This window comes from Pinus tabuliformis, chromosome 5_1 (genome assembly GCF_031772625.1).
Source record: "Pinus tabuliformis cultivar Carrire ecotype Pingquan chromosome 5_1, CPIR1, whole genome shotgun sequence".
In the NCBI taxonomy this organism is placed as follows: domain Eukaryota; kingdom Viridiplantae; phylum Streptophyta; class Pinopsida; order Pinales; family Pinaceae; genus Pinus; species Pinus tabuliformis.
The window spans coordinates 540331656-540354417 of NC_142305.1; positions in this window are offsets into that span (position 1 = coordinate 540331656).

The window sequence follows — 22762 nt, forward strand, 5'->3', positions numbered from 1 at the left end:
GTCCATCATCATTCAGATTGTTCCTGAAAAGTCGTTATGTGCCAATGAAATTTTTATCCTTTGGTCATAGAACTAATTCCCATGTGTCATACTTTTCAATTTGATCCAATTCTTCATTCATAGTTGCAACCCATTGTTCATTGTGAGTAACCTCTTCAAAGATGCTAGGCTCAAATGTGGCTAAGAGCGCAAGATGTGCTTGTTTTGGCATGTGTAGTTGTTTTTAGCAATACGGTGTGCATGGATCTAGCTAGTTGATGTTGGCATTCACTCATGATGGTAGCTAGCTCATGTTGGCATTGATGTGAACCCATGTAAACTAGCTAATGTTTGGATGCCTTCACTGTAGTATGGTTGCAACTAGTTGATTTGGCATTGGGATGATCGTGTTGGAATTGATGTCAATAATGATGTGACACTCATGATGGTTAGATGATGGAATTGGTTTGGTTGATGATGCTTCTATAGGTGGATGATGCAGATCTACATGTGATGGAGATGATGATTGGCACACTAGTTGAGTTGGCAACTAGGTCTTCATCTAGGTCTTCATGCTTATGCTCATGGAGATGACTTTTTGCAGTGTGATGGCCTTAAATTTGATGATGGAGATGTGCTATAGAGTATTGCAGGTCTATCATAGGTGTTTCATATTATGGAGATGATTGTTGGAGAGTGGAGGACTTGTTGGCACTCTTGCCAACCTTGTTTGTTGGCCCTTTTAGGTCAACTTGGTAGTGACACTTAGGATACATTTTTGATCCATTTGTAGATGTGTCAAAGGCTATGTAAAAGGTTTTGATGCATGCGCATGAGCTGAAAAAGAGAATCCAATAGGTGGTAGAGGTTTTAAATTTAAGGCTTGATGTTTTTCTTCATCCTTAGCCCCAATCACATGGAGGCAAGCCTGTGAAAGCAACTGAAAGGCTCCAGTCACTGTAATACAATCCTATGGGAGTAACTATAGGTTCCCATCAATTCCATCCAATCTTATGCATGTGACTAAGGACTTTCATGAGATTTTCGCCACATTCCTTGTGCAAATCCGAAGAAAATTAGCATGGAAATTCCTAGAGACTCATAGAATAAGTTGTAAATGTCAAAAATAATTTGTAAAGGTCCTCCAATTATGTGAACTAATTTAGTGCACAGGTAGTGGTCTTAGTGGATTGATTTGGTCCAATTTGTGCACCCTTGATCCTAGCCTCAAGCTCAATTTCACCCTACATATTTTATATTCATCACTTTGGATTTGTGTGATTGTGGATGTTGAGAGTATGCATCTAAGAGAAGGCTACAAAGAGTGATTATGCTTCAGACCTATTGGATAACATATATACTTCAGTGTACGAGAGTTAATGGCTACATAGTGAGAAGATCATAAGCATGTTGCAAAATAGATCATATTTTATGCTACTGGAGTAGAGATTGTTTGGAGAGATTTTGCATGTTGCTGGAGTATATTTTGTTGATGACTCTCACATTTGTTTTTGCAGGAGATTTTGATGCATTTGGCACATAGCCATAGTGTCTTATGTTGTTGATTGTATTATGTAGTAATTATATTTTGCAACGAGGGTTTGATATTATGTTGGTGATATTATTCAATTTTAGTTGGATACATGGTGGCCATTATTTTTCTTGTGTGGATAGCACATGTTTGCGGTGATTTTTTATTTGATGAGCTTGTCTTTCTACTAGAGCTTGTATTGCAGAGATAAATCGAGTTGAGCAGAAAGTCTTGGGATCTAGTTTGAAAATAGATGAAAGGATATCTCAATAGAATAAAGGAGTAGTGACTTCATGGATGTGTATGCTCAGTGATTGTGAATTTTGAATGAAAGGGATAGTTTCTCATTCCAATGGTAGTTGGACAGTCCAATCGAATTTGGGTGAGGATTGATTGATTGTGGTGGCTTTCAATAGATGGTAGTTCATAGATCCATGGAGAACATAGTCTTAAAAGTTAATCCGTAGAATCGAGTCTCCAATATGACCAAATTCAACTGATTGTATATGAGGCCAATTATCCTGATTAATGCAAGTCAATAATCTAATGTAAAAGATACATTTTTATTAATAGAATATTCAGAGCAGCATAGCAACAGCAAGGGTTTTATGTAACCAGCTCATAAATAGATTGATCAACAACTTAAAAATTATCCTCTTCGAGGGAGAAACCTCCTTTACATTACATAAATCAAAAATTATTGGATGATTCAAATGAAAAAACCTCCTTTATATGTTTAGGAGTCAAGGGGTCACAATATAATCAAAGCCGACATAACAATAATAATATAAAAGATCAACAATAACAATAGTGGGCTTCTACAGGGTGCAATAATAACAATATGTGGACTACATGGGCACAACAATAACAATAAGGGGGCTATACTAACAATAACTATGAGGGAATACACTAGTATTATAGGGACCTAACATACCCCTCTCCTTCAAAAAAGTGTTTTCTTCAATGCTTAAGTAGTTTTGGATGCTTCTATATAAAATTATCATCCTCCCATGTGGAATCCTCAACGAGTAAGTTCTTTAACTTGATGAGATACTCTGCAATTGATCAATTTCATAGTTCTCTACTTCACGTTTCTATGACTGCTTCAGGTTCCAATATGATTTTTCCTTCTTCATCAAGTTTTGGCAATATTGTTTGAAATGGGAGCTTCTCGTCTATAACCTTCTTCAAGAATGAAACATGGAAATCTGGGTGCACTCAGGAAGATGCAAGACGCTCCAATTTGTATGCCATAGTACCAATATTTTGCAACACCTTGTAATGACCATAATACTTTGGTGATAATTTATTATCCTTATTAGCTTCCTTGAGGGAAATTTGTTTGTATGGTTGTAGCCATAAAAATACTCAGTCACCTACATCAAAACATTTTTCGCTATGATGTTGATCTTCCTATTGTTTCATTCTATTATGCACCAAAGTGAGGTTATCCTTTAAGAGTTGGATAACTTCTTGTTGATGCTCGATATCCATAAAGTGGCATAAATGAGGTCATTTTTGCTGCAGTATGGAAGGAAGTGTTATACCACCATTCAGCCAGAGGTAACCACTTGACCTATTGTGTGTGTTTATTAGATACAAAACAACAAAGATATCCTTCCAAACATTTGTTCACTATCTCAGTTTTCCCATTAGATTGATGATGATAAGATGAGCAATGGGATCTCTATCGCTTATAACAATATTTGCGTTTCTATGTAGCTTTCGAATTGTTTCCATAAATGTAGTAGCAACTGTACTAGCTTTAAATGGATGAGATAATGCACAAAAGTGTGCATACTTTGTAATTCTATCAACTACCACCATGATGACACTCTTTCCTTTGGAATTGGGTAAACCTGTAATAAAATCCATTCAGACCTTCTCCCATCATTGATTTGGAATAGATAATGGTTGTAATACACCCATGGTCTTAATTGTCTCAACTTTACTTTGTTGGAAAACCAAACATTCCACCACAAACTTTTGAGTATCAGATTTAAGGCCATCGCAAAAAACAATCCTTCTTAACCTTGTGGTAAGTTTTTAAAAATCCTGAGTGCCCTCCTAAGGGAGAGGTGTGTAATTCCAGAAGAAGATTTTGTTTGAGTTGGGAATTCTTACAAAGGTATAAGTCATCTTTGTACCATAATGAATCATTTTTCCAGCTAAATGTATCAGATGTATTGGGATCTTGCTGCAAATTTTGAATGAGCACCCACACTTCTTCATCATTCGTACTTTGCTTCAGTTATCTAATCAAGTTGGATAATAGAAATGACACAAAGAAATGCTTTCACATCCTCATCCTTTCTTGAGAGTGCATATGCAACAACATTTTGCTTCCCTTTTTTGTAGAGGATTTCAAGTCATAACCCAACATCTTTGTGACCCATTTTTTCTGATCTTTTGAAGATAATGTTTGTTTTAAAATGTATATAAGACTATCATGATCCATTTTTACCTTAAAGAGACTTGCCATTAGGTAAGGTCGTCATTTCTTAAGTGCATGTAGTATTGCCAACATTTCCTTCTCATAAATAGCTTTATGTAAATACATTCCTTTGATTGGACAACTTTCAAAAGCAATGAGTCTTCCTTATTGCATTAAAGCAACACCAATTCCATTTCCTGAGGCATCACATTCCACAATAAAGGTTTTTATGAAGTCTGGCATAGCTAAGACCGGTGCTTGGCACATTTCCTCTTTAAGATGTTCAAATTCCTTAGTTGCTTCTAGAGTCCAAGAAAATGCATCTTTCTTGAGTAATGTTGTTAGAGGTGTTTCTATTCTGCCATAATCCTTAACAAACTTGCGATAATACTGAGTCAACCTGAGAAATCCTTGCAAATTCTTTATGGATGTGGGGATTTTCCATTCCTTAATGGATTTAATTTTGTTAGGGTGTACCTTAACACCCTCATGAGATACAATATGACCCAGATATTCCACCTCCTTTACTCCACAGAAACATCTTGGGGGTTTTTGCATATAATTGTTTCTCCTCCAATAGTTTGAGCACCCTATCCACATGTTGAACATGATACTTCCAAGACTTGTTGTAGATTAGTATATCATCAAAACATACTAACAGAAATTTTCTAAGGGTTTGAAAATAGAATTCATCAAACCTTGAAGTGTAGAAGGTGCATTGGTAAAGCCAAAATGCATGACAAAAAATTCATAATGACCCTCATGAGTTCTAAAAATTGTTTTCAGAATGTCTCCAGTCTTCATTCTTATTTGATGATATCTTGAACAAAGATCCAACTGGGTGAAGTAAATTTCTCCATGTAATTCATCCAATAATTCATCAATGACAGGAACAGGAAAACTATCTTTGATAGTGAGCTTGTTGAGATCCTTATAATCCGGACGCATGCACCATGATTCATTCTTCTTGTGCAACAATACTACTCGAGAAGATACATAACTTTGACTAGGTTGAATTATACCAGCCTCTATCATTTCTGCAACCATACATTCAATTTCACTGTTTTGGGCATAAGGATATCTATAAGGTCAGATGTTTGGAGGAACACTTCTAGAATCAAGTGAATCGCATGATCATCATCACGAATAGGTGGGAGGCTTTTGGGAGTCTCAAACACCTTGGAATATTTGTCCAAGACTTTTTGGAGATCTAGAGAAATAGAAGATGTGCCTCTCCTCCACCAGAAATATTGTGTCTCTTTTATAATGGATTTTTTGGATGTTTCAATGTGTTGATTAGTATTGCTCAGATGATTGCCTTGTTTTATCTACGTACATGGTTTATGTTTATGAGATAATCTAATTTGTTGTTGGTTAACATATACATGATTAAGTAGACAAGTTCAAAGTGGTAAAATTTGATAATAAGTCACACTATTGGTTCACCACCCCCCACCCCCCAAGTAGTGCTTAAGGGTTTCCAATAATTGGTATCAGAGCGGGGGATCTTGGTTGCAGCTTGATTGTTGGAGAATAGATTTGGGGTTTTTTGGCAAAATTTGAATTTTTTTTCATAATAGTTTTCCTCACTTCTGGAAATTACAAGTTATGGGACAAAAATATTAAATGTCAACCACAAGAGTCTAACTCATCTACAACCCATGATTCATCTAACGATGAGAAGAGATCAAAAAATATTGAACCCAAAGGTATAAATATTAATGATTTTCTATTGGGTTATAATTTTGATGATTAATATTTTGATCATGCTAAATTGGCTAGTGAAGATGTGAATGATATTAAGAGTCTTAGGGTTGATATTTCTAGACTAGAAGCTACATGCAAGGATCAAGAAAAGTTATTGCAATTATGTGATGATAAGTATGCCAAAATCAAGGAAGAGATTGGTAGCCTAAAGGTTAAATTGGTAGAATATGAAAGAGTTGAAGAAGGAATGAGGAAGAAATACCAATAAAAGGTAAAAGGGGTTGATAAATTAGAAGCTAAAGTGACTTCCTTGAGAAAGCCATGGAGGATGGAGAATATTATTGTGGCCTTGGATAATTTTCTTAAGATCCAAAGATCACCATTGGATAAATCTAATCTTGGATTTCAAAAGGGCGAGTCTAGTTTGCATACATGAAAAAATATAAAAAAAAAGAACCCAAGAAGCATGTAGAAAATAACAACAGTAGCAAGAGGGAAAACCAAGGAAACAAGAAGTAAAACCAACAGTCGGTTAACCAGCAAAAGAATCAGCAATAGAGAAACAAGCAGAACTAGCAACAAAAAAGAAAATCTCAAGGAATAAATTATTTTGCTCATGGAGATGATTGTGGTAGCTCTATTAAATTCCAAAGGAACCATTGTCCTTTCGTTCCTTTTGTGCATAAAGTAGAATGTCACAACTACCACAAATTTAGACTTATTGTAGCTAACTACTAGAGAAGAACATATAGATCAAATCAACAGAAATTACAGCAATATCAGTAGCCAAGGAGATTGGAAAACAGGTATAATTGTGATTTTTATGGTTATTGTTACTCATGTCAATTGTTTGGCCATAAGGAAATATGTTGTAGTTATAATTGATGGAGGAGAGGCACATTTCATGCAAGGTTTAGATCTAGCATGATTAGAAGAAAATTTGATCCTCTTGGCCATATGGAAAGAGATTTTTTGTTGCCCCATTATTCAAGCCAAAATCAACAACAGAAGCAAAAGCAAAGAGGACCTAGCATAAAACTAGTGAAGGAAGAAAAGAAGCATATGAAGGAGGAAAGGAAGTATCCAAAGACAGTGTGGAGAAAGAAGGCAACATCCTCATGTAGTGAAGAGCATCCCCTCCTACACTTCATAATTATTGGTTGCATACTTATAGAGGAATGCAAATGTTCATGAGAGGTGCATAACCTCAGGGGGAGTGTATGATATAGTATTGCAGTAACATAGGATGAATTTTTTTTAGCCTCATGCACATCCAAGTCCACAGGATAAATCTGTCTCTTCGAGGTATATTGAGCTCAGGGGGAGTTATGAATGGTATGATGTTTTCTTAGATTATTTGACATATTATTCATTTTTTTTTCTCAGTTATTTTCATCAAATTTATGAGTGTTTTGATGAGTGAAAAGTAGTACATTTTTCAGCCACATATATTTTTTTGGTTTCCACTAACATTTGGTTGAAAATATGTGCAACCATGGATAGAATGTACACATTCCTCCAGCCATGTATAGAGATGACATGTGACATTGACCAGCGATGTATGAATTGTTGTATGATGATTACTACAACCATGTATTTGTTATTGTATCGTCATTATGTATTGGTTGAGAGTTCGGTCTTTAGTATGATTAGTTATCATGGTGATAGGCTTGTTATGGAGGAGTATCATGATTCTATTTTTTAGCCATATATATGAACTAATGATGATGTAATAGTCATGATTTATCATGGATTTGAGTCATTGGTCCATAGAGGATGATCATAACAGCGATGTATTTATTGAAATATTCATGTAAAATGCTCATGAAGCCATGTACTTGTATTGTACTATATTTTAGGTCTTATAGTCATAAGACATGAGGTCATTTTATGGTCATATGAGAGAATGTATGAGGTCTTATGTTGCTGCTATAACCATGATTTTTTCATTGTATATGTCATATGGTCATGGTCATGTTGAGTCTTGGTTGATATGATGATTCATTTGTCAAAGGAAGCATTGTTCACAGTGAAAGTTATCACTACATCTTGAAGATGTCACGTGTTCGGCGGGAGAATTGATTTTCTCTTGTTTAGTTCAACCATCATTGTTGGCATTATGATTTGCTCAGAGGTGTTCATGGTTTGCATCATACTATGCTATGATAGTTGGGGCTCTTGGCCTCATGTTTTGATGAAATATATTTGGTGTTTATTGCTATGGAGATGTTGGATGATGCCTTCATGTGTGTTATCACCTGGATTGAACCTCAACCTGAAGGAAGGCAATGCCAGGGTAACCACAAACCACACTTAGCCAAGTAGCTAGCCCTACTAGGCCAGGAGAGGGCTCTCTCCGTAAGGATCTCAACCAAGATGACTGGATCAAGAAAATGATATTAGGCTAGGTATAGTAGCACAAGGTTTGATTTGATTTTTGAAGGGTTTTGCTGGATCAGGAGGAGCCAAACAGTTAGGGCAAGGAAATTAGGTCAAAATTGCAGGGTGTTCGATGGGGCAAGGTAGGCAAAAGGCACAGCACTCTAGGGTTTGATGTGTGAGGTGGTTCAAGACAGATGAGGAGCTAGAAAGAGAAAGTAAGCAACATGGATTCTTCCTAAACTGAAGAAAACATAAACTGTGAATATTTTCCCAAAACAAAGCATAAATATTATGGATTCTACCTATCAACCTGAAAACATCCACTTAGCAATGAAATGATTGATGAAGTACAAAAAAAAAATTAACATATGATCACAATAGAGAAAACTGAACTGAACATCATACCACATGGATCCCAAAGAAATATCTGCAATCTTTCATTAATCTCCTGCTAAAATTGATACAAAATGATGTTTACTCAAAGCATAAGCATCCCACTGAGTCCAACCCATACAATGACTGAGGAGAAACATCATATAGACCCCAAACAACTCATCCTAAGCTCAAGGAGTCAAATCCATGAGAAGAGGAGTTGTTTCTAACAAGATCTGAACTACAAACAAGAAAATAAGGTGGTCAAAGTGACTCATCCCTAACCCAAACAAACTGATACAGTACACCTCATGAACTTGTTTTACCTGATGAATCTACCCTAGTAAGCTCTACAAGCATCATAATTACATTCAACTGATCAATTACAAGGATAAAATCATGTTTTAACAAGGTGAAAGTGAAAACTGGGACAAAACAATGAAAAACTGGACAATTTGTCAAACGTGCAGCGCCAACGCAAGGCACGCCCTTCAAATTCAGCTACACTTTTGGGGGCCTTCTTGATGTCCAAATTGGGTCCAGGATAGCTTGTTCGAAATCTCTGCATGTCTACGTCCCAGAACAACTTGAATTTCTCAATTTGGATGTCATTTACATAGTCAAAAACCAAATCTCCCAACACTTCTTAGCGCACAGCGCCCAAACCAAAAAGAGGGTAGAAAGGTCATTTTTGGGGTTTTTTTGGCCTTTTGACCAACCAGTTCTCCTCCAAATCCCTAGCAAAAGTATCTAGGGTGTATGTACTCATCACTAGAAACCCAAAAATGCTGACCTTTTCCTGATTAGATGCCCCAAAAAATTGTCTGCCATGACTGTTCTAAAAATTGTCTGAAAATCTCAGCAAGTAACTTCATGCCCCAAAATGGTCAAAGTACCCAAAAATGTGTTTTTATAGCTGATAAAAGATTAGATGCATGTAGGGATGCCTCAGCAAGCGTGTCAAATCTCCTCCTCTCCTCTTACTTGGTCAATTTGTCAATTTTCTCGTGAGCGCTTTTGAGCTTGCTCCTTGCCGCTTGGTTTCTCCTTGCATAATACTTGGCCATATTCCTTTGCAACTCAACATCTCTATTTGCTTTGTCCAAGAGGGTCTCCAAGTGTTTGTTCACTTTCTCAAGCCATGGCTCTCTATTTTCAGCTATGTCCTTGACCAATTGCTCATTTAAAGTGAGTTGCTCCTCCAATTCTGCCTCCTTTTGTCTTTCAAGCTCTAAGGCCCTTTTCAATCCTCTTGTTCTTGGCCTTTTTCTTTGTCCCTGTTCATCATCTGGCTCTCCATAATCTCCATAAGCCTCATCAAGCTGAAATTTGGCTTTCTCAGCTTCCCTCTTTGCCTTGATGTACTTGATTTGCATCAACTCCTGCTTAACTTCTAGCTGCTTGTTCTCTTGCTCATAGAAGGAGATAACATATTGGGCTCTTTGTAAATTAACCTCAAGCTCCCTGATTTTGGCATCCTTTGCTCTCAAGGTAGCTTGAGAAGATTTGTTTTCCTCCTCATCACTAGTGTCCACAAGGAGAAACTCCTTTTCAATGTCATGTTCTTCATGCTGTTGTTTGACCTCTGCTTCCTCTACCATTTTCTCCTTCCCTTTAACCTGTAATGTTGATGACGAAGGCAAGGCCCCTCCCACTTTCCATGGGGTAAACACCTGCCTCTTTCCCCTCTGATAGGTGAAAGAAAATGGCTACAAACTACTCCTCTGTGGTATACTAGTATGACCATGCTCAGTGTGTACATCATGTCCCTCATCACTGTCATCATCTCTAGTGGGTGAATGAATGGCTACATGAAATAGTGATGTAGATGGTGTGGAGGAATTTCGTGAAGAATTACCTATTGAAGATGAGTGATAAGTATGTTGGGGTGGATCAGAAGAAGTAGATGGATGAGTGGAGGATGGTGGAGGAATGCGGGGAGCTGGCTGAGTAGGTGTTTCATTAAATATCTCATTAGCTATGAAGGCCTCCCAAGTAATGCCTAGTTGATCTAAGTGATGGAGAACTATCATTTTGATAAGAGAATGATGGAAAATACTATGCATCTGATGAGTTGGGTCCCTTTTCTGAGAAATATATGTCATCTTGTCAATGCTCCTAAAAAGGTAATATGGAAAATTGAGCATTCTTACCCTGGTAAAGTGCATGAGTAACCTGATGTGGTATGAGTATAGTCAGGAAAACCTGCCCTCACATGTGAAATACCTCATGATGATCTTCATCAATGGCACATATTTGTCCAAAAGATAAGAGAAAGGGAAAATTATCTTCTTATCATTTTTAAACCTTTTTTTAAGATATGGCTCATAAAAATTGTGATGCAGCTCTTTCTGCTTGAACCATTTCTCTCCTGCATTTGGAATTCTAGTGGCCTGTGATATGATGGCTGAAGATATAGTGAATGTGACCCCGGCTAAAGTGACCTGGTTGTTTTGCAAATTGAGGATGAACTGCTAATGAAAATTTACCGTCTCAACCTTTTGACAAAACCTAAACAACCCATGTGCCCGAAACATGATACTGCAAGTGGTGATGCCATAAGTTCTTTTGTAGCAGTGGGTTCAAATCTAATAATTCTCCCTCCTTTCTTGATTGGCCTCCTGGGTTGTCCTTCACCTTCCTCTGAACTACTGTATTCTGCCATGCTTTGTAGGTGAAAACTTGAGGAACCAATATAAATGCCAAGATGAGTGAAACAGTGAGGAGGTGGAGTGAAACACAGTGAGGGTGATTGGAAGGTGACAAGATATAAGAAGTACTACAATTTTGATTAATGAAATGATTTTGGAAGCATCCAAAGGAGTTTTCTAGGATTTCAACTTTTAGAGTGCCAATTTTCTTTATTTGATGGAGAACAAAGAATGTTAGGCCACTTGTTGAATGTAGAGAGTTGAAGCCTTTGGGGCTTGAAGCAAGTGGAGGAAATGATGTTTTGGCACCCCTAGGGTTTGCCATGCTCCTTTGGCCAAACGCGCAAAACTTCTCCCAGTGCGCAGTGCTCTCAGTAGGCACACCTTTCACCCTACAAGCGCACAGCACCGATAAATTTAGCTCAGGATCGAGCTAAAAAATGTGCCCTTGATCATATAGGTGTGCAACACCTTCTCCTAGTGCGCAACGCTCTCAACAAGTGTGCCCTTCTGATTTTTCCTATTTCATTCAATCTCCTGTTTGCAAAGGATAACTTCGAATGCAAAGGAACTATTGAAATTCGAAAAATGCCTTTCAAACTTTATAAAGAGGATGATTTTGATTTTTCTCATGAAAAGACCCACTTTATAATGTTTTTTTGGAACCTTTATTTTTTTTCAAATCTCTGTTTAATACCTTTCTCTCTTTGTCATTTTTCAAATTCTCACATTAATGCCTTTTTTGACTTTCTAAACCTTTTTGCTCTTAACAAGTGGATGATGCTTTGATTGAGATGATTTCTTCAATGGTTTCATTTCTTGCAGCAAGGAGACATGCTTAGGCCACATTGGGAAAAATTATTACATATAATGCCTTAAATTACATCAAAATATAAGCAAAATAAAATAATCTATTTTCATCTCAAAAACATGTTTTTGAGATGAAAATTACATCAGTGACAAAAGCTCTTTATACAATCATTATGACTTATTGACAATTACTCTTTGTTTATTGGTCATCATCATACCTTTGCTGCCCTTTATTGACATTTGAAATCATGCTTCTGACCTTGGAAATGAACCTTGAGACCTAATGGAAATACCTTGGAAATGAACCCTAAAACCTAATGGAAGGACAACTACCTGACACTTATAGTAACATATTTGAAACCTCAACTGAATGAGAAGAGGAATATTGCCAAACATCAATTGAACAGTAGGTTAATTGAACAACAATTGAACAACAAAGGAACAGTAGGTCAATTGAACAACAATTGAAAAACAAAGGAACAACAGGTCAATTGAACAGCAATTGAACATAAATTGAACAGCAAAGGAACAGCAGGTCAATTGAACAACCATTAGTGGACCATTTTAACATGACCTAATGGAATGATTAAAAATTTAGTATGAGACACCTAAAATGAAAATGCAAAGAACAGATTTGATCCCTGAGGGAAGTATGCATATACTTACACTAACAATGTGCATATTGTTTCATAATGTTGTCCATTATGATGTTTCTCATTGATTCTTGTATGGTTTCCTCATGTTGGCATATCACTACTTACTGCTAGAGGTTGATGATTGGCATGCCTCTCTGGATGATGATTGGTTCATTTGTTGCTTGTATGGAGCCATGGATGTTTGTTGACATGCATCACTTTTCATCCATATTGAGATCAATTGCTTCATTCTTTGTGCTTCAATTCTTGTTGCCTATTCATATGGAGCTAACCCTTATGCCATTGATATCAAAGGTGGAGTGATAGAGGAGATTGCTTTGGAGTATGTGCATGGTTGCCAACAATGTCAAAGGGGGGGATTTTTGGCATTATGTTTTTCATGGATACACCTAGATGATGTTGGCATTGATTCATGATGGTAGCTAGTTCATGTTGGCATTGATGTCAACCCTTGTAGAGTAGTCAATGTTTGGATGCCTTCATTGTAGCATGGTTGCAGCTAGTTGAGTTGGCATTGGGATGGTTGTGTTGGCATTGATGTCAATAGTATGATGTCACACTCATGATGATCGGATGATGGAATTGGTTTGGTTAATGATTATTTTACGGGTGGATGATGCAGATCTACATGTGATGGAGATGATGATTTTCACACTAGTTGAGTTGGAAACTAGGTCTTCATTCTTATTCTCATGGAGATGACTTGTTGCAATGTGATGACCTTATGTCTAATGATGGATATTTGCTACAAATTATTGTATGTTTTCCAGAGGTGTTTCATCTTTTGGAGACGATCGTTGGAGAGTGGAGGAGGCTTGCTGGCACTCTTTCCAATAGGCTTGTTTGTTGGCCCTTTTAGGTAAAATTGGTAGTGACACTTGGGAGATATGTTTGATCCATTTATAGATGTGTCAGAGGCTATGTCATAGGTTTGGAAGCATATAGTACAAGAGATTAAGAAGAGAATATAACAAGTGGCATAGGTTCTGAGCTGAAGGCTTGGTGTTTTTCTTCATCCTTAGCCCTAGTCACATGGAGGCAAGCCTCTGAGAGCGACTAATAGGCTTCATTCATTGGCGGAAAATCCTATGGGAGTGAATGTAGGTTCCATTTAATTTCATCCAGTGTTATGCACGGGACTAAGGACTTTCACGATATTTTCTCTACACTCGTGCAAATCAGAAGAAAATTAGCATGGAAATTCCTAGAGGCTTCCATAATTAAATTGTAAAGGTCAGAAATAATTTGTAAAGGTCGTCCAATGATTTGAAATCATTTAATGCACAAGTAGTGGTATCATTGGATTAATTTGGTCCAATTTTTGCACCCTTGATCCTATCCTCAAGCTCAATTTCGCCCTACATGTTTTATATTCATCACTTGGGAGTTGTGTGATTGTGGATGTTGAGAATATGTGTGTAGGAGAAGGTTGCAAAGAGTGATTATGCTTCAGACCTATTGGAGAGTATAGATACTTAAGTGTATGGATGGTAATGGTTGCATAGTGAGCATATCTGAAGCATGCTACAGAATAGATTAGATTTGATGTTGTTGGAGTAGAGATTGTTTTGAGAGATTTTGCAAGTTGTTGGAGTATATTTTGTTGGTGACTCTCACATTTATTTTTGCAAGGACTGCTAATGAATTTGAAACATAGCCATAGTGTCTTATGTTGATGATTGCATTATGTAGCAATTATATTTTGTGATGATGGTGTAGCACCCCCTCCAAGGTCTACCCAAAGTAACCATGCCAACTGGGGTAAACATGATCAAAAGAACCCTTAGGGGACAAGTCAGCCACACACACAGCCTATCCATGGATCCCATTGCTATTTTGCAGCTCTTCGGCCATAGTCACTTTCATGCTATGTGCAACGGAGCGACCAGAAACCCAAATTCACTCTCACGGGCCTACCTACCAATGACTGTAGAATAGAATTGCCAGTTCTATTTCAGTGAACCTGGGATATAAGCCACTTTTCTAGCCCAAAATCCTAGCCTTTTCCCAAAACTTGTTGTAACTTCCAGAATTCATGAAAAACATGATAACAATGGTTATCAATAAAAATCACCCTTGGGAGTAGGCCTGAGCATCCCCAACTGGGACTGAAATTTTGTCAAACACTTGGCATCAATGCAACCTACAGGTCTAGGATACAAGACATAGTATAAACAACTAAAACAACTTATGAAACATAATCCGACTAGGTTCGGGACTTCCATGTACCACCCGACCATAGACATGGTTGAAACAAATCTCTCTTTCAACCAATGACCCTCGTTCCATATTTCAAGCATGAATGTGGCATCTCATAGAACAGTCAATCCATGAACAACCAAGGGAATCCAGAGGTAAAACCACCTCCACCCTCAAAAAACGGTGATCATGCAAAAACTGATGTTCTGATCATAATTGAATAGAACATGGAATTCCTTCTGGAATCCATCACTATCCTTGAGGAATTTTCCATCTCCTTGTCTCTCAGGATTTAACACAATCCAAACCTAGATCACTAGGCCCCAAAGCAAGACCGCTCCCTCAGGATTTACAGTGTATCTCGCCAAAACGGATCAAGGGATTCCTAGGCCTTTGGTAATGAACCTTGAGACCACCTTCGCCCTAGATTCTAAAATCCATCTAGAAATTCCAAAGCTCAAAAACTAAAAATAACATCCCAACATACCATGGCATCTGGAAAAAGGCTAGGCTAGGCTAAAAATCACTATCATAACCTGAAACAATCATGCCACCAACAACAAGAGAATCATACACCAAGGAAATTACACATGAAAAAGGTTAACTGCAAGTATTCTTGCTGAAGCTACTTGATCCTACTTTCCTTTCCTTGTTCCTTGCTTGCTTTTCCTTTTCTTTTCTTGCTTTCCTTTCCTTGCTCCAAACTATAGTGCTCCAAGAAAAATCTAAGTGGCCAAGAGAGTGAGAGAGAGAGAGAAGAATGACAGAGCTCCAAACTTGAATTGACCAAGCTTACATAGTCAAGACCTCCCAATTGATCCTTAGAAGCCTTTTTATGAATGAGGCCTTTATTTTCTTCATTTTCCATTATTTTCCTTAAATTTCCTCCTCACATGCAACCTGTGACCTTTCACCTTACTTTTCTCCTAATTTCCTTTATTTTCATAAATAAATGTGCCAAAGATGTTTTTTTCCTTTTAATGCCTTTTCCTTTTCGTTTACCAATTCCCTTAGCCAAAACACGCATGCAGTGATGCACACTAGGATGCCTTTGCCCAACATTCAACTTGGAATACATGTCCCTTACCTATGGTCTTATTTTGCCTTTATTTACATTATTACATGGAATTTTTCACCAAGGCTATTGCAGAGGGTTTTATATTATGATGGTAATATTATTCAGGTTTTGTTGGGTACATTGTGGCCACTATTTTTCTTATGTGGAGAGCATATGTTTGTGGTGAGTTTTTATTTGATGAGATTGTATCACTTTTAGAGGTCGTATTGCAGAGTTGAATCAAGTTGAGAAACAAATATTGGGATCCAGTTTGAAAATAGATGAAAGGTGGTCCACATAGAATAGAGGAGCAGTGACTTCATGCATATGGAGAAGTGATTGTAAAGTTTCAGTGAAAGGAACAACTTCTCAATCCAATGGTAGTTAGATAGTCCAATTGAAGTTAGGCCATGGATTTTAGCGGATGGTTCTTCGTAGATCTGTGGAGAACATAGTCTTCTGAGCTAATCAGTAGAATCAAGTCCCCAGGTTGATCAGAGTCAGTTGATTTTATATGAGTTTGTGTCTCCTGACTGATGGGAGTCAGTAATCTATGTAAAAGACACATTTTTCTTAATATAATATTCAGAGTAGCACAACAATAGTGAGGGTGGTTTTCTCCCCAGTGAAGGGTTTTCCACCAAATCTCTTGTGTTTCTTGTGTGATCGCTTTTGTGGATGTTTTGATGTGTTGATTATTGCTTCTCATATTATTATCTTGTTTTAGATTCATACATGGTTTATTTTTATGAGATAATCTAATGTATTTTTGGTTAACATATGCATGATTCAATAGAGAAGTTTTAAGTGGTAAAAATTGATAATAAGTCACACTATTGATTCACCCCCCACCCATTAGTAGTGATCAAAGGTTTCAAACTATTGTCAATTTCTTCTGATTCTGATGCATTCATTGATGTCCCCAATGATATGTTCTATCGGATGGCTCATTTGATACCATTCTTAGGAGTCCTAGAAGGTGCTTGTTTTTCACTTCTTTTCTCTTCCTAGTTGACAGTCGTTTCCTCATTTGATTATACTTTCTTTAGGGCTTCCTCTTTGACCTTTTCTAGTTTTTTCTCTTGTGCCTTTGGTTCTCTTAAAGATCAATTTCCTTGTTCAATATTTGGTCCATGAGCTTCATCAAATGTTACATTGATACTTGTAACTATGTATTTGAGTCTCTAATTATAACATCTATATGATTTCCTTTTGCGTGAATAACCAACAAAGATGCCTTCATCTACCAGATAGCCAAATTTTCTTGTCTTCTATTCTTCCCTTTTAATGTAGCATTTTCTTCCAAAAACTCGAAAATGTTTGACATTCGTTGGTCTTCCCCTCTGTAGTTCACATGGAATCTTATTGTAGTTGCTTCTAAGCAATTCTCTGTTCAAAATGTACACTTTTTTATCAAGGTCCCTGAACCCAAAATTTGTTATCCAATTTTGAATCATTCATCATTGATCTTTCCATTTCTTCTATAGTTCTGGTTTTCCTTTTGATGACTCCATTTTTTGGTGGTGTCCTAGGTACCAAGAATTGCCTTTTAATTAAATTTCCTCAAAGAAATGTTGAAATGCATTGGATGTGAATTCTCCACTATTATCTAATATCAAACACTTGATGTTTAAAACAATTTAAATTTCAACCATTTCCTTGTAGATTCTGAAGCATTCTTCTTCGGATTTTTTCATCAAAAGGTTGACTGATGTCATCCTATTATAATCATTTAACATTAATTATTGTTTACCATCCAATCCTTTAGTATTCATTATTCCACATAGATCAGTGTGTATCAGTTCCAATGGTTTTGGTGTGGAATCTTATTTGGTCTTGAATTCAACTCTTGTCTGTTTTCCATGTCTACAATCTTTACATGTAAGATTGGTTGGTTTCAAGATCAATGGCATTTCTCTCACAACCTACTTTTTACTAATTTTGACAAGGTTGTAAATGTTTATGTGTCCCATTCATCTGTGCCAGATCCAACTTTCATATTTCTTTTCAAAGAAACAACCTTTAATAGTCTCATCCAAAGTTTTTATGTCATCTAGAGTCCTAGTTGTAGTAGCCGCCAGTTGGTAAGTTTTCTCTCTTCTTATTTCACATTTCCTTGAGTCAAAGAGTAGTGTGTCTCCTTGATTGCACATTTGACTTATGCTCAATAGACTATGATTCATATTTTGAATGAGAACCACATCCTTGGTTGTAGCATCCTTCCTTCCAAACTTGATTGTGCCTATTCTTATAACATTTGTAGATCTATCATTCCTAAAAGACAATGTTCCATACATTCCTTCTTTCATAGATATGGATTTATTCATGTCTCTAGTTATATGCATTGAGAAACCATTATCAACGTAACACACATTCTTCTTGCTTTGATATTTTAGGGCAAGTGCACACCTCTCAGTTTTCTTCCTCTAGACCTAAGAATTTTGATTTTGTTGTGATTCCCTTGAGGGAGCAGTTAGCCTGTAGTATTTAGCCAAATGTTAAAATATGTTTTATTTATGACATTCTACTTCATTTATAAAATATCCAAACCTATTATATTTTTTCCTCTAATCCCCTAGAGAATCTCTGGAATAATCATTCCTAAACTACCTTCCAAAATTGCTTTTATTCCTAGCATAGGCCTTACATTTTGTAGCTTTATGTCCAAAATTTCCACATGAATAACAAACATCAAGAAAGATATTTTGATACTTGATAGGGGAGACATTATTTATGATATTGTTCTCCATTATCCTTCTTGTTTATCTTCAACACTCTATTCTATTGGGAATCATCTTTCCTTCTCAATAGATCCTCTAGAAATTGTTGCATAAGTTTTATGTCCATCTCACTTTTATGTCATGGAATATGTTGAGATATTTACAAATATTTCCTTGTATCCAAATCCTATTTTGTCACTATGCGATCTTTGATTCTTAATGAGCTCATCTAATTCTCTCGAACTGGTCAAAAAATTATACTAAACATTTCTTCTTTTCTCTGCTTCCTTTTGTAGATAGATTATCTCTGCTTTTAAATCTTCCCTTTCCTGTTGCTTTCTTCAAGTTATCTTCTAAGAGAATATTCAATTTTTATGGCTTCTTTCAATTCTAATTTAAGTATGATAATGGCTTCCTTTGATTCTTCATTCTTCTCATTGAAGCTTCTCGCATGTTCTTTTTCTACCTTCAATTCAACTTCAAGATATTTGATGTTTCCTCTTTCAATCTTGAGATCCTTTATAAATTTGACCATCTTGTTTTGAAATCTGATCTCATCCATCTATTTTTCATTTGCTTCTTCTTCTTCAGGCACTTCCCTCATATTGTCCATAGCCATGAAAAGTAATCTTCCTGTGTCATTTTCTTTTCACTATCACTTTCTTCTTTAAATGAGGATTTGTCTTATTTATAGAAAAAGATTTTCTTAAATCCTTTCTTCTTACCTCTCTCATTGAATCTTCTTTGACCATTCTTCCATTTTCTGGGTGCTTCACCTTTTTTTCTCGTTGGCTTGAGGAGTGCTAACACAGGTTCAAAGTTAGATGCGTCAACCAAAGAAACCATAAATTGTTGGCCCTTTCAGTAACAACCCACATAGCACAAGTTGTAGCCTCACCCGAAGTAGTATGGGGTGGATGATAGAACCAGGTTTCTTCATCTAGAGGTTTGTGTGATAAGTGTCTCTCACTTCTAAGGCTTTATCCTGACCTTCGCGAACCCTAACCCTTAAACTACAGAAATCACAGTAATTTACAGAAATGGAATCTAACCCTTCGCGAAACACTTAAACATTCATAATAACAAGTAAACATGTATATCTACCAATTTCACACACCAATTAAGTGTTTATTCAGATAAATATAGAAAAAAGATTGAATGCACATAAATTGAATAAGTAAATATAAAGGCACATATACACAATTATTGCTCTGAAATAGTATTATTTAAGTATAATCCTTTTGTTACAGACTTCTCTTCCCTACGCACAAAGCTGCAGGGGCCCACACACTCAGCTTATGGACTTACCAAGGTCTCTGTGCACACAGCTGCAGGATCCTTCCCCTTCGCCTAAGTGTAGAAAACATACTTCTCTGCCTTAGACTACTTTCCCATACAATGATCATTAATCTTTTTCTGACTTCCTATGACTCGCTATGACTCCTTTATAAAGCTTCTTTCATTACAATACCATGGTTCACGAATCATGGGCAAGTCACAAAACATCCTATCTTCTAAGAAGCTAAGGTACTAAAGTCCCTTTGACTCATACGACCTTCGCACTCTACTCGTCAAAACACAGAGACTTTACATAATTAACAAAAATAATTACAAAATTTACCCCAGGGGACCCTATCCCAACAGGTCCCCAACACAATTTCGTGACTCATCCTCGAGTAGCTCTGCTGGTAGCACCTCGATCTTTGCCTATAGCTCACTAAACTCAATCTTCAATACTTACATGTCTATCGTTCCCTGTATAGCAGCTTGACGCACTTCCTTGACCAATTTTCAGTAGTTGGTCCTTCAACTACAAGGCCCATGGTCCTTTGTGTCTACTGCATGCCTTCAAGCTTGATCTGTACTAATAGAATCAACTGACTGGCCTCATCTGCCCATAGCTGCATCCTTGAAGATATGGTCACTTCTTTGTGACGCGCCTCTTCAATTTCATTCTGAATGAGCTTTCCCTCGTGCAATCTAGCAAACCTTTGCACCTGGGCTAAGGTCCACGTTGTTGACCTAATTTCGAAAAATTGTCTCTACTTTTCTCAGATGTCCATGCCAATATTTTGTAGAGTGGGATCCTCCTGCAGCGAGGTCCACAATTCCATGGCATATTCAAATACCTCAGTGTAGCCCTTGACTGCATCTTCCAAGGTGGACATTCCTTCTTTAACAGCAGCTCTGCACTACTCTCTGACTTCTGGAGGAGTAGTGGGTTGTAACTTTAATTCTACTCTAAGATTTGCAGCTACATCTCAAACCTGACTTAGCCGATTTCATCCTTAGACTCTTTGACTGCACTGGCTAGCTTTTGAATTTTTCTATGGAGGCCACTTCTACTGGGATCTTGAGCTATGGAAGCTCAGTGCAGGCCTGTGCAATAGCTTCCTCCAGCTGTTGGCTTCACGCTATAATCTCCTCCTTTTCCTTTAGGTCCTGAATCATTTCCTCAAAGATATACTGGTTATTTGTTTTGACTTTGTTGATTACCAGCAGCGTGTGTTTCTCCCACATCTTGAGTTCATCGAACACCCCTTGGTGTAGCTCGTGCAAAGTTTGAATGGGAAGCATAGCCAGATTAAGACTCAAGTTCTACAGATGTAGTAGATGTGCATTCTCTTCGACTGAATCCCTATGCAGGGATCCTTCTAGGAGCTATATCATGCAAAGATCCATGATCATTTTTGCATACAATATTGACCCGCTTGCTTGATTCAAGCTCGTTTTCTTCACGCTCGCCTATCGCATGCTCGCTTGAATGAGACTTGTTTGGACCTGCAAGTCTCATAGGCCCTGCTACACCTTATTGAGCGATTGAAGGTACTGTTATTCAAAGTGGCTCATGATATCTGTCATCACACCGTGGACCACATCCCCACTTTCCTCCAAGTCCCCCTCTATGAGGACCAAAGGCATCGCGCCCATTGATTTATCAGAATTTTGCCTCTTGCGTGGCCTTGTGTAATTCCTCTTTATCCACCCCTTGACAAGGAAGGGGGACCCAAACTCCATGCCCCCTTCTTCTTCCAGCTAAATCTCTTCCTCCCACTTTTTTCGCTTGCTGTCTAACTCATCGACATCAATTGTAGCCTTCAACATAGTAATTTCCAGTGCCTCTTCTTTTTCCCTTGCCGCTGCTTCTTTCTACTTTGTAGCAACTTCTTTCTCCCTTGCAGCAACTTCTTTCTTCTGCACAACCTTTTCTCAAGCGCCATTTTTCTGTGCCTCCTTCTTATTTTCCACTTCCATGGTCTGTGTTGTTGAACCTTCAGCAACTGTATTGGTCCCTGCATCGACATGAGAAGTGCTGAGCTTGTCAATTGGCCACTTGTTGATAACCCCTACTATATCTTCCTCAGCAACCAAGTAAAGAAACTTGTGCCATATGCCCCAGGCATCCTTCTTTGCGCAAATGCGTGGATTGTGGAAATTTGCCTTAAAGTCAATAACATTTGTGTATTGTGCATGCAAAGTGGGTGATAACCTTGGTCATTGGATGATCATCGTTATTAGTTATTTCTCAAACAAAACCTAGAATATCTCGATCTCTATTATGCGCACGGGGTCTTTAGTAGCCCATAGCGAAGCGAACTTCACTGCCTCCGGTAGGTCTGAGTCCTACTGAGGGAATTGGCTCTCTTTGGGCATCCTCCACACCACTAAAGCAATCAACAACAACAACCAGGCGTAGTGAAATGCCTTGCCCTCATCCTAGGCCTCCCTGTAGTCCTCCAAAAATTATTTACATAGATATTGAGCCCAGTTATATTGGACTCCTTTCATTCACTATGCAACTAGAGAGACAACTGGAGCTAGGACTTCATCCACGCGACACTTTCTCATGATCTTACCAGCTAAGATCTGTGCAGAAAACTACACCATGCCATCTGGTATCAAAGTAGTCCACTCCTTGGGATGGAAGTAGTGTTATGAAGTATATCAGCATGTGTGTGATCGGGATGGGTTCTCCTAGCCAGAGACACCCATCGTGTACTAGCGTAAACAGTTGGCGCACACAGAGGATGTTAATATTAGTGTGACTGAAGTGAGGCACCCACAACATGTTTAGGAGCCCCACACCCCCAACTCCAGCCACCCAACTCATTGGCTCCATGCATGTGACATCCGACCCTTAAAAGTAGACCTTGTTGAGGTACTTACTCAGCGCCAACTGTGGAAACTTCTCATGGTCCCCTAGGTCCCAATCCTCTATTCTCAAATTTGGTATCCGAGCCAGCAACGGTCCCTCAAACAACAT